The following is a 14,166-nucleotide window of genomic DNA, read 5'->3' as shown; positions in this document are numbered from 1 at the left end:
TCCCCAGATGTCCGATCAACTGCATTGTTAAACCGGTTAATGTGATGCAGTGTGGCACTATCTTATCCTCGAGTCTCATTTGGGTAAGGACTCGGGGATGGATAATGCATGCGCCACTTCCATCGTCCACCATGATGTGTTTGACATCAGTATCTAAAATGCATAAAGTAATGACAAGGGCATAACTATGAGGGAAAGTCAAACCGTCGGCATCTGACTCGTCGAAGATGATACTTTCTTCGAGTCTATCGTAACGTTCACGTGTGATAGACCGCTTGAGGTTGTGAGTGGTGGTGAATTTCATGCTTTTGATAGAGGCGTCGTCGCCACCACCGATGATTATTATGTTGATAATACGAGCTGGTGATGACGGCTTCGGATGGCCTCGGCGTTCACGTCCTTTTGCGAAGTTGGTTCTCCCTTTCTTGCTTAATAGCTCTTCGAGGTGTCCTTGCCACAACATGTTCACAGCTTCTTATTTGAGGGCGATGCAATCTTCTATTTTGTGCCCCCGCTCCTGGGGAAACTCGCAGAGGGCATCAGATTTTCTGGTGTTCAGGTCAGATCTCATCTTCGACGGCCATTTCACCTTCGTTCTGAGTTTGAGCTAGACTATTTCAGAGGCGACACACAAAAATTGTGATCAGATAATAAAGGAGGCATACCTCTTTTGTTCCGATGAATCCTTATCCATGGCTTGGACATGCCTTCTTCATAGCAAAGGGAGGGTACATCAACCGCCCTGACATATGATTGATGTCGTTCCGTGTTGGGTCGCGGAATCGGGTGATCTCTTTTGGTGCTGTCTCTTCGACCTTTTATGGATTTGGTTTGTATCAAGGTTAACTGATGAGTTGGTCCATTGATGTCATCCTCATCTGCTCGGACCTCAGCACAATAAGCATTGTAGATTTTGTCCCAAGTGGTTGGAGGATACTTCATTAATCGGATCAACAGTTTCCTAGTTGCTTTTGAACCATCTTTACTCAGCCCGTTCTGGAAAGCTGCGACCGCCATCCCTTTTCCGTAGAGTCATCCTTACTTTGTTGAACTAGGCGAGAAAGTCCCTCTCCCAAGGACTGCTTAATAGTGAATATATCATTTACTCTCGTTTCGTCCTTCTTGGCTCTGGCATGGGCGGTTACAAACTTATCAGCCATTTCCTTGAAGGTTTCTATGGAGTAAGCGGATAGCTATGAATACCATGTTAATGCTCCTCTTATAAGGGTTTCATCGAACTTCTTCATCAAAATAGAGGACACTTATTCCTTGGTGAGATTGTTGCCTTTCATGGCGGTGATGTAATGAGTCACATGATCCTCTAGATCAGTCGTTTTGTCGTATATCTTGAGGTAGGGTGGCATTTTGAAGGTCTTTGGTATGGCATGTGGGGCTGCATCATCGCTGTACGGCTGTTCTATGAACCTGTCGGCGTCCCTTTTCGGCAGCAACTTGGGAGTGCCCGGTATCTTGTCAACTCATTCTTGGTGTTCTTTCATCTGGTCTCGGAGTGCCTTATTTTCGTTCTCCATTTCTTCCATCCTCTTTAAAATGGAAGCAAAGGTGTTGTCACCTGCACTAATATTGTGAGTAATACCTGTCATTGGAGGGGTTGGTTGGTTGCACTACTCATCTGTTTGTTGTGTCATGCGAGCTCCTCCGGTTTCTGCAGTCATGCCTGAAGTGGGTTAGTTGAGGACGCTTGCTAGCATGTCGGTCAACCATGCTTCGAGGAGATTCTTTACAACTGGGGGCATCCCTTCTTCAAAGGACGTGGAGGCCTCCTTTCCGTTGGGTTTTGTTATGCTGCAGCACGGGGGAGGAGGGGGGGAGGGGGACCTCTCTCGTTTAGGGGACACGTTGGGCGTCGCGTCTTCGTCTAGCGTTTCACAGCTTTTGTTGATGACATTCACGAGGTTGGTTTGGAAGTCACTTGCTATTTTTGTCCTTTATCATTGATTACCTGCCATGTAGGGTGTTATATGCACAAAGAAAGGAGATCTCGACGTTTTTGACGTTAGTGACTTGCATTAGTTGTAGATCTAGTGAAAACTAAAATTTAGCTAAGAAATCTCCACAGACTGCGCCAAATTGTTTGACCAAAAAAATATAGATCTTGGTTCAGATAATTAATTTATATAAATGAGGGTTAATCTTATCTAACAATAATATCTCTAAGATGGAGTTCTTAAAAAAACAACAGATATTATATAGCTGTATTCGGATGGCGGCGACAATATACAATAACTATTCCAGAAATCAAAGGCAATAATGTAGCATTCAATATCAATAAATAATAATAAATGACATTTAAGTAAATAAAATGAATGAGTTACCCAAGAAGGGATGGAACAAGTGAATGTTCTTTCTGACAATGATGAGTGATGGATAATCTTTCGAATATTTGAGTTATTCTCGGATCTAGTGAAAAATGTGTAGACAAGAATCTCAGTGAAAGGTGATGTTTGTATATTAGTAATGAGATTCGATTCTCTTTCTCAAGTCAAAGTATATTTTCACATACGAATATCACATGTCCTCTTTCCCTGTGTCTCTTTCTATTTATAGGAAACATGTTCCTAAAAACCCTAATAGTACAAGTGCAGAGAATATTCACTAGAATATTTTATTTTGTATCCTATCTCGAAACTAGCCGTTACAGCTCTGTTAAGAGTGCTCGACCTCGACCTCTATGACAACTCCTCGACTTCAGACTTGCTGACTCTTCGACCGCGACCTTCGCTGATAATTAGATTACTTTGACGCATGGCATTCCAAGAATGTTTCACTAATACCATTTTGACTAAAGATGGATTTTAATCCATACATCAATATAAGAGTAGGCAAATTTAAAATGTATTTTATAGCGCGACTTAACTTTTCTTTTCTATTATATAGAAAAGGGAAGGTGGTCGACCAAGGGTATATATGTAATTTCAAGCAGATTTAACTTGAATTTTATTGCTCATAAGTCATAAAACACGTGTCCTTCCTAATATTCTTCGTCTAGAAATCTCTATTTCTCTATATATTGTTGTTATTTTTATTATGCATTTTTATGGTACTAATATATCATCTCCTATTGCTTTTTTGAGCCGAGGGTCTCCTGGAAACAGCCTCTCTACCCTTCGGGGCAGAGATAAGGTAGTACCCTCCCAGACCCCACTTGTGGGATTATAATGGGTCGTCGTTGTTGTTGTTGTTCTATAGCTCAATTCTCCAACTAGCTTTCTTTCACTTTTTTACTTTGTCCAGTGGTCTATCATTTGAGCTTCTATCTTTTTCTTATTTTTGTTATACCAATGCGGTATCCCAGTGGTTAAACCCATAGTTGAAGACAGAGATGAGTAAACGAGGTATGTGCCAATAACTTTATTTCTTTTCAGTTCTTTAGACTACTACAAAGGGAATTGTTCAAGCATTTGGACTACTTCTCTTGTTAAATAAATATAAAATAGAAGATCGAAATTCGACTCAAGGTGGTGGAATTGGTGACAGATTGTGCTCTTGATATAGGTGGTTTAATGAATTGAGATGAAATCAGATTTCGAATGCAACAGTGTTTCACAATTTGGGATAAAGTTGTGTGCTACTGTAATATCTGTGCCGATAGAAGAAAACGCTCACATGATTCTTGCCGGATAGAGCACTCTTGGAGCTTTCAAACTTCTGAATTGGAATATTGAGGTATAACCCCTTAAATTGCTATTTTTAAATTGTTTCTGTATTTTCATTTATTTTCTTTATTTATTATATTAATTAGTTAAAGATTGATTCTCTGCTAATTTTGAGGTGTAACCCCTTTGAAATTTTGATTTCTTTTGAGGTATATAACTGGTGAAATTTTTGATAATCGCTGATTGAAATTTTGATGTATAACCCCCTTTTTTAGATTTGTCTACATTGCCCGACTGCTTTGCGCATTGGTTCCTCATCTATGCCCTTATAGTCTTGTTCTTTCCCTGACCGAGTTTTTTCTTTTCCATTATTTCTCTTTTATTTTATCTTCAAAACCTCCTCTTGAATGAGGGTTGAAATTGATTCGTTGATCCGAAATGACAAGTTTTTACTTTACTTCCTTTATTTGTTATTTCAACTATTAAAACATTTTATAATGTGCTTTCGTTGTCAATATAATCGATGTGGAGTATGGGAATTTAACATCATAAAGGTGATAACTTGGTAATTAGTTTTTGAATCACTTTAGAGTTTACCGGAAAAAATAAAGGGGTGGTGGTGGTGGTGGTGGTGGTGGTGGTGTATTTTCAGCTAAGGCAGCAGGAAGAATGTGTAGAAGGTTATGAGACTAAAAACTCCCACGGCATTATTGTTTTGCTAGAAACTTCATTGTGACTAGCTGAACAATAAAAGCTTAAAAAGCATCGAAAATTAATCAATAAAACATCATGAAAACTAGATATGGCTGACCAATCGCAGCAGGAGCAACATCAGGAATGCCTTTGAAGAAGGATTCTATTATGTATGTCCGCATTTAGATTGCATATGCTTAAAAATTCACTACTAACTAACTAGAAAAGTATTTTCTGACTTCAAGCAAATATATATGAATAGATCAACCTGTTAACTTTGAGCAACCATCTTATAGTAGAATTTGTTTAATTAATTTCAGATGTAATTGAAAGCACAAGTATTGACATATTTTACTTTTTCTTTATTTTCTTTGGCACGTCGTATAATTCTAATTCGCTATCTGAATTACAAAAAAAGGAATAACTTACCAGTAAAATTATAGAGTAATTAGAATAGTTAAAGAGGAGAATGATACGTGGGAAGAATAAAATATGTTCTTAATCCATTTGAAATAGATCTTAGAGTCAAATAATATGTCAAACGTAAGACTCATCAACTGAGATCTTTCTCCAAAAGATATCAACCAGAATATCTTCCTATGATTCTTTTTAATTCAACTGAAACATTTTCCAAAGAATTTTAAGGAAAATATTGCAGAGGTCATAGAATTTGGCAAAGTGGACGGTTGACAGTTACAGTGGTGGCAATTATAAGGAATGCATCTGTAAGTTCATGTGGAAAAAGCATGATAGAAGTCACACTTCTTGTGCTTTCCCTATGAACACGATTCTCCCTTTGGGGTGAATTTCTGCAACTAAGAAGAAAAGGTTAATATTCATTTAAATGCAAGAACTATTTTTAGTAACTATTGTTATTAAAAATCATTCAATTCTCTACTTGCTGATTTTTCTTTCTGATCCATTCTAAATTTTTAGGTGTGCAATGATGGAAATGCGTGCCTGGTCTATATGAACTAAAAATCCCAGGTCAGTCAATAGAATTTCAAGGTTTTTATTCTGAGATTAATATCATCACTTTCTGTATTTCAATTGCTGATGCACATAGATGCACTAACTTTTGTGGATCAATTGATATGGTGTGATAAAGTTAAAATAACACGTTGGTGGAGCTTTTTCTAAAAGTAATAAATGTAAGTTGTCTTCCTACAATATCATGATAGGTAACAATCGGAGTTATTTATAAAGTCTGTGATGGAAATTAGGTATGCCTCTTCAAGAAAGAGTTGAACGCCTACATTTGTGTTTTGGGGTAAGGATTGCTTAGGGCCTTCTGAGCAAGAACAAAAGCCATAATCAAAAATAAGTTAATAGAATTTAGAAACTTCTGATCGAGCCAAGCGAGGGCTCAAGGAGAGTTAAACATTAAGAAGAACTTTTGACTAACTTATAAAAATGTGTGTGACAATACTTTTGTTTGTTGATAACTTTGGAGTTAAGATGTAAGCTATACTTCAAATGAGAAACTAAGCTCTTATGAGAATTTAAAAGTTTTATTTGTAAGGCCACAGGAAAAGAGGAATTTTAAAATTTTCATTTTCTTGGAAAAACATGATTCTTCTGAGTGCTTGATTCTGTTTCTAAGTGAATTTTGGTAAATGGTACATCTTGACATATGGTATTTTATGTTGTTTTATTATGAGTCTATTGATAGTACTAATATAGTGTCTCTTGTCGCCTCTTTGAGCTGAGGGTCTTCTGGAAATAGCCTCTCTGCCCCTCGGGGTAGAGGTAAGGTCTGCGTACATATTACCCTCCCCAGACCCCACTTGTGGGATTTACACTGGGTTGTTGTTGTTGTTGTTGTTGTACATCTTGACATATGTGAAGATCAATCTTCTATTGTCTAATCCGGTGCTATATACATATTCATAAGTTTTATCTGCACCTATTTTCATAATTATGACCAGTATATATCTCATTCCTTTTGTTTCTTTGTCATTTGGGTCCTCTCGATTCCTTTTAAAGGTTAGCCATGATAACTATATTGTAGGATAAATTGCTTTCCATCTACTGAGTATGCTATTCTTGGTTTATTTATAGGTTGTGCTTGATACTTCACTTCAAAAATTGGTGGCTCAACTGAGTTGTTTTTAAGAACACTTGTTCTTTTAAGGAAAGTGAATGCTATAGCTTTTCACATTTTTGTCTCTGCACAAATAGAACGATCTTTTGTATTTCTACGGCACAAGATGATGTGATATATTTATCTTAACTTAGAAATTATTATTATTATTATTATTATTATTATTATCGCTAAAACAACTGGATCTTTCTAGCACATAGTCATCTTGAAGACCGTAGAACTTTAGTTTTGTCTGTGTGAATTCTTGTTGGTGTGCTCTTCTCTATCCTTTTGTTTCTCATTTTGTCAAGATCTATATCTATATAGATCTATATCTATATATATATATATATAGAAGAGAGTAATAAAAAAGTGAGGTGACACCTCTCTTTGGCCAAGGAACTCACTTATCTTTTTTTCCTTTTTGGGGGCTTTTCCTCTAATTTTTTATTAAGTTTAAATGTCTTATTTTCTGTGTTCCAACTTGGAGAATTTAAAACGTTGCAACAATTAAGCTAATGGTTACAACGATTGAATTGATACTAAAATGGGTCATTAAAGTTGCAACCATTGAATTGAAATAATGGGTCATTAAAGTTGCAAAAGTGCCTCTTGGCTTGCAGAATAGCCTTTCCATATTCCAAGCAGTTTATGGCTGTAATAACGTCAGAGGTAATAATACATCGACAAATTGTATCATTTTATTAATTTCATGTTTTTTGACGATTTTTGGTTACTTAACTTTTTGATATCCTACTCTATGGCAAATATTGAAAATATATGCGACATTGTCATCAAACATCAATAGACGACGCAAACCCGATAATTAGTAAATATGATATCGTGAGAGGTGGAGTAGAAAGGAACTTTACCAAGCCAATAGAGTGACTTATTCTTGCAATAACTTTATTCTGCCTACAATGTTTAGGTTATTTTTTTGTCAAGGGCTACTTGAAATGTTTGCCTTTGTCATTGAAGAAGAAGTTCACTACATGCATGTTTGGCACAATATTTGATTATGAGTGATGGTGAAGAAAAAGAAGAAAGAAAGGAAAAGGAACTCCATGTTTTAAAGTTTTAAAAAGGAAGAAGGGAAGGATAAATAAGTACTCAAGTAAGAGAAATACATTTAGTTGATTCTTTTTTTTTTCTTCAATTTCTTTTTTTTTAATTATCTCTTTTTTTTTTATCTTTCTCTTTTACTTCTTTGATTAATTTTTATTTGAGATAATTGAAAAGCGGTCAACTTTATGAAACATATGTATGAACAATTAATACTTAGTAAAAAATAAAAAATAAAATACGGAAAAGAAGCCTTAGAGAAAGAAAAGAATGCAATAGATATCATAGATTCATATTCCTAGATTTTTGTCTTATCATTTTTTTCTCTTTTTTCATTAGTTCTTTCTTTAAAAAATTGTGTTTTCCTAATTCAAGTAACATGTATTTATATATATATATAATATCTAAACAAAATCATGAAAGAATTTACTGTAATTTTTTATATATAGTGTTTTAAGAGAATCATGAAAAGAGAGGAAAGATGATAAAATCATGCAAAAATGGTTGATTAGTAAACATTATTTGCTTATAGATATTATAACATTACTCTTTTATGATTTTTATTTTTATTTTTTATAACCGTGCAAAGCGCGGGCAAATATATATATATATATATATATATAATTGAAGGCCATTAGCCCAGTGACGTGGCAATCTTAGCGAGCAGGATTTGCATTTTATCTTTTCCTACATTTTTTCTCATTTTTTCCTTGACTTCAACCGTGAAAAAAATAAGTGATGACATATTGACACCGTTTGAGAAACACCACCGTCTCTTTCTACGGCTGTTTAGTCCCTAAATTGATAATGGAAAAGCCCACCATGGAGAGACATCAATATACCTGTTGATTCTTTCTTCTCTCTTCCATGAGAAAAGGTTATTTTCTCATCTTTTATCATGAAATTTTCATGTATTCCTAACTTCTAATTTTGATAAACTTCGCACTGTGCCCTTCCGTGTATTTGCTTTATAATTCATCAAGAGTTGATCCAACTGTCGAAAATCCATTTATGATACTATCAAAATTGCAGCACCGGTAATCTGAATTTGGGATTCATTTCATACACTGAAGTTAGTAACTTTCTTCTTTTTACCAAAAAAAAAAAAAAACTCTTCGATCGAAAACTAAAAGGTGCATTTCTCTTGAAACTTCTGATCCAAAATTTCTTCTTCAAATATGATATTGTTCACTTTTTATTTTTATTATGTTGCTTCACCGTTGTTGAACTTATTGGTTTACTCTTTTCTCTGCTAATCTCTCTATTCTTTGAATGAACACTAAGACTCACAGCGCAAAGGCAAAATGAGGGAAGAAATACACTATTTAGCCTCTTTATTTAATCTCTCTATACTTTTCTCATATGCATTTTCATTTCATGTGTTCTAATTACTTAATTCTGGGGGGAAAACGAACAGGATATGCTTATTTTGGTGCCCATAATGTGTTCGACACAATGACCACACAGAAAAATTGCCCACTGCTTCTGTAAATGATGCTAACAAGTACCCAGTTATTTAATTAACAGTGGTGGGTCAACAACTCTTTCAAAAGAAATCTTTAGCATCTATGCCTTTTTTGCTTATATTACCCTCATTTTATTTGATAAAAAAGGATTTAGTAAAAAGAAAAAAAAATTACGATAAACTAACGAAACCAAAACAAAAAAAAAAAAGAAGAGCAAATCTTAAAAGACCATGTTAACAAGTGAATGTTTGCAGCATGTAAAATTTACACCCTTTCAATTTAACAAGTGAATGTTTTTGCTGAATATATATATTTTAAATGGGTATGCTTATGGAACAAAAGATCATGAATAATTGGGGATGAGGGCCGAGAATAATTTAAACTCTTTATCAATTGCATCTTCCTGTTTTCCATCTATGGTTGAAGTAACTTCCCTATAAATTAAGTGTTAAAAGTACATTCTTTATCATTGTTTGCTATTTATCTATGTAGGTGCTATCTATTTTTTCGTTTTACAATCAATAATATGAGAAATTGATTACGCTAGTTATATTTTGTGGTGTTGTGAATGTTCCTTAATGCTTGACGAAAAAGAATAATCATAATGTCGCAGCTTTTTAGTACGACTATACTATTGACACTTGCCAAAAATGAATACCCATATAGATGGATTTTTGACAGATAAAAGAAGTCCTCACATGGTGAAAGAAGCTCATGATAAGAATATCAAAAATTGCGGGATCTATTATCATATGACAATGCCTTAGAAAGCAGCATTGTTGTTGCAACAACACCTCAACTGTAGAGAGGCAACAGAAAATCATCTTCTTGCAAACACAAATCATGTCAACTCCATCTCAAATGCAGGGTAATCTTGCTATTACACCTTCCTTCTACTTCAGAAATATGTTAGAATATCGAATCTTCTATTTATTTCTTTCCTCATACATCATATATATGAATATAACAATGGTTATGCATGAAAACAATGGTATCCGTCCAACTTGCATGCTCTATCATAGGGGTCTACAAAGGAAACCGACAAACCGCACCAACCCGATAATCCGAGTCAAACCGGAAAAAAAATCCGACTATGGTTTGGTTTGATTTGGTTTGGTGTTGGAAAAAAAACCCGACCATAATTGGTTTGGTTTGGTTTTAACTAAAGAAAGTCAAACCGAAACTAAACCAACCCAACATTACATATATAGAAATTTTAGATTTATTTAATATATAAATATACTTATTGTGATGCAATTTATAAATATTTCTTAAAAATTTTCATAATTTTATCTTTTAAGGTCTTATTTCAAGGTTGGACTTAGAACTTTTGAATGCTCCAATAAGTTTTATAGCCATTAATATTAGTAAATTAAATAATTCTAACAAAAGCCCAAACCAAAATCAAATCAATACTAATACTAAGAAAAGACATTCAATTCAATATTACGAACGAGAATGTATTAAATATCTATTTTTTATTTTGCAATAATTTACATAAAAATGCATAACCTATTTTATTTTTCTTTAGCGTTTAGTCAATTTAGTATTTGGCTTTGTTAATTATTAACTACTTATTATTTTTCTTACATTTTTAGATTATACAGCTCAGATTTGTTCTTTAAATAACTTGGCGTCATTTATATGATTTTTTAGTAACTATAGCAGCTAACCTGCATTTAATTTCTTTATGATGAAAGATTATACTATGGAAGTCATCTGATATGTATCGAGATAATGCCAGCCTATTCTCTTCTACAATGGTTTTAAAGCCACCAGCAGATTGCCACAACTTAGCTTAATGTCTTAGTTGTGAATCAGATATCAGACATACTTTTTGTTAATGATAGCGAGGATGTATATGAAACGACATATGATTTTGGAGACAATATGGAGGATTACCGTGTTACCAGTAACTTATTAGGTAAAGATATTATGTGGTAATATACCGATGATATAATATCTTTAACTCATTTAAATTTACTTTCATTGTTCTCCTGTCTTATTTATGTGTCGAGGCATGTACCTATTGTTTTATATATGTAGACCATTTTATGTGCGTAGCTGATTTGGATATTTATAGTGGTAATATAAAGAATGACTCTATATAGTTTATATAAAATCATATACTGTGAGAAATTTAGTTGAGTGAAGAAAAAGGAAAAAACGTACACGTAAATTTTCTTTTAATCAAATTCTTGGTGTGGCATTGAACACCATGATATTGAATGGAGCTTTGGCTACTAGATCCCAAGAAGAAGAAAAATTAACTAGAGTTGTGGCTGAGAAGTTATTTATATATACGTCAAAAATGGTCTTTTATTTTTGATATTCATCGATAATTTACAGCACGATAGATATTGCTACAATGTAAAATATATTAAATTACCTAAAGGAAAATATATTTACCTTTTTTAACTTCATGTGTTGTTTTATTTTGTTCTTAAAATCCCTTGTTTAGTTAAACTATATTGATTTATTTTGGAAGTGTGTTTATGACAAGAATTGCATATTTCTTAATACCTAACCTTTTAGTTCTCATTTTTTATGAGCAGATTCCTAGATATTGCTCAGAATGCATTGGCCATTAATTTTATTTTATTTTCCTTTCCCTTGTCCACCTTTTCCTTTTTCTCTAGGAGTTCCTTGTGTGGATGATCTTTTATCAAAGTTGGATTCTCTTTTTCATGCAGGTGGTTGGAACATTGTCCTTATTGCTTGCTCAATCTCCCAAGCTACACAAATACTGGTCTTACACTTGCTCACGATGTTTATTGTAGTTGGTAAATATCTTAATTATGATATTTACTTGCTTTTGTTTGCCCTCTAACATACTATTGATATGCCTATCACCTTTATTGAGTTCAAAATTGAGTAGTGTGCAGTTAATAGTAGTAATCACAATAAAACAGTCATATATTCTTCGACGGAGATATAATTTCTAAATTTTACTGTTGTAAATACATAAAAAGTTATGGTGACCATGAGTTTTTTCATTTTTTTTATATTTTGTTGTTTATATGTGTATCATTTTCTCATTTTATGACTTATGATCTTTAACTATGTTTCTCTTCATAGTTTAAGCGTATAATCATAGTTACTTCATCGTAGATGATCTCTTCGTCAAATTACTTAGATTTTTCTTTCAAGCGTTCTTCTTTTCTGATCTTCAGCTTAGGCTTTGTTTGTAGAGTGAAGAAATATATGTACTTTCTGGCAATTAGGGGAATTGCATTTGCTTCGCTTCATCGGAACGACATATAATTTCATAAATTCTACTTACAGTCTTTAGAGTCAGAGGCGGATCCAGGATGTTTGAAGGATGGATTCATTATTACTTTTTAAAAAAAAAATTAAACCAAAAAGTTGGTAAGGGATTTGATCCCCTGACCTTAGGCTATTAGAAATAAGAGACCAAAACCAGTGCACCACTTAGTCTCTTTTGATCATGGGTTCCATCAAGTATATATATCTATATTTTTCAAATTATGTACATCATATCCATACTTTAACTCGAGGACCACGGGTTCACGTGAACCATGTTTCACATGGTAGATCCGCCTCTGTTTAGAGTTATAATTTGCTTTCAATTTGATCAAGTAAAATTTATTCCCTTTGGTTGATTAAAATTTTATAATCTTTATTCAAAAAATTTATATTTTATACTGGAAAAATATTATAAGGTGTAATTACCCTATAAGAGAATAGACTCCCAGACATACACATGTGAAAATTTTACTTTTTTAAGTACTGATTTATTTCTCCTCTGTCCTATTTAAAGTCCTTTTTGTAAGAAGTTTTTTTCTCCCTCTCTGATGCTTGCATTGTAATTTATGTTTATGTTCAGAATCTCACTATTCCTTATATTTGTGTTACTTAAATATTTAATCAAAAAAATAAATTCTCATAGCATATATTATTAGCTTCTTTAATATTTTAATTCCTGAGTTTCCACTACTAAGGTTTTCCTCCTCCAATTTCTTCGCCCTCTCTTTAGTGATTTTGTCGGTTCATTACTTTAGTATTTTTCTGTTGTCTTTGAATTTCTTTTTAGGATGGTGGACAACGGGATCGATCTCTCATTCGTGATACTTATCCGTTCAAAGTGTGAGGAAGATCGATGGAGTTGAATGCGACCACTCTAAGAAAAGATTTAGTACTTTAATTTGTCCGTGATTGTTTTGAGTATTATTTAGCTTATGCAAACTCCTTTCGCTCTCCGTTGTATCTGTGTTGATTCGCGACTTTTGCCTTTGCATTATTCTTCTTATAATATAGCTAATGACCTGAAGATTTAGAAATTGCCTTTCCTCTATTCTGATCCATCTCCTACTAATAAATTTTCTTGGCGTTAAGTGTTTATCATTCGGAAAATCTACTCAAACCCCGTGTTAGAAAAATGGTATAAGCATAGCTTTGTATAGTTGTCATGTAAAATACCTCATTTGGCCATGTAAAGATACAGTGGACAACTGCGAATAAGGTTGGATGTTAACCTCAATAAATAGTCATACTACAAAAATAAAAATAAAGGAAAATACAAAAAAACGTCCTTAGCTTGTGAAATTTTTTGCTTTTAGAAATCAATAAAAGATTAAGGAGACCAACAATAATACATGTATGATATGGGAAAGCATGGAAGAAATAGAAAGAGAAATGAAAGAGGAGAAAGTTAAAAACTAACAAAGGATAACATCGACATTATAGATAATAGTTGTACTGTTAGGAGAAAAAGAATACTTATTTTTTATGCTCTCTTTTATGAATGCTTCAAAAGGAATACTGTTGTTATTTAATACATATGTTTGACATCTCTTATAAATTGACTAAAATTTTAATCGCGCGAAGCGCGGTAAATTCACTAGTATAAATATAATTATGGGAATAGACAAGGTGATTTGGCACCTCTATTTGACCAAGGATCCTATTTATCGTTTTTCTCCTTTTTTTGCCTTTTCCTAATTATAAAATGTCAAAAAGTATATCTAATTCATTTCTTTTCCACTTCCCATATTAAAGTCTTTACAAGAAATAATTACTTATTAGTTATTGTGCATTATAGTGAAGAACTGTTATTTCTTCAACTATTTTAAATCATATTAGAAAATTTACGTTACACGTTATCACGTCTAAAAACGTTTCATAGTCTGCTCTTCTTCTTTGTAAATGCATCCTTCCTGAATTCCATATATTCCCATCTTTTGGGTTCCTCTTCTGCGTGCAATTGTATTTTCCTTTTGTTTAA

General features: G+C 33.4%; 2 long non-coding RNA genes across 3 annotated transcripts; both read left to right on the top strand.

The window, feature by feature from the left end:
* The first annotated feature begins 3,693 nt into the window (after window positions 1-3,693).
* LOC104227864 (uncharacterized) lies at window positions 3,694-6,566 on the top strand. 2 transcript variants are annotated; one of them, XR_011400624.1, is made up of 3 exons: window positions 3,694-5,138; window positions 5,247-5,297; window positions 6,372-6,566. It is a non-coding gene; the product is annotated as an uncharacterized lncRNA (long non-coding RNA). The 2 variants fall into 2 exon arrangements; XR_711201.2 differs by having other exon boundaries at window positions 3,694-5,297.
* A 3,045-nt stretch (window positions 6,567-9,611) lies between these two features.
* LOC138870067 (uncharacterized) lies at window positions 9,612-13,090 on the top strand. Its single transcript, XR_011400290.1, has 3 exons — window positions 9,612-9,789; window positions 11,615-11,704; window positions 12,976-13,090. It is a non-coding gene; the product is annotated as an uncharacterized lncRNA (long non-coding RNA).
* Window positions 13,091-14,166: the final 1,076 nt, after the last annotated feature.

The sequence above is a fragment of the Nicotiana sylvestris genome, chromosome 6 (genome assembly GCF_000393655.2).
Source record: "Nicotiana sylvestris chromosome 6, ASM39365v2, whole genome shotgun sequence".
NCBI classification, from domain to species: Eukaryota; Viridiplantae; Streptophyta; class Magnoliopsida; order Solanales; family Solanaceae; genus Nicotiana; species Nicotiana sylvestris.
The sequence above is the reverse complement of the archived record's forward strand: the minus strand, read 5'-3'. Positions and strand labels throughout refer to the sequence as shown.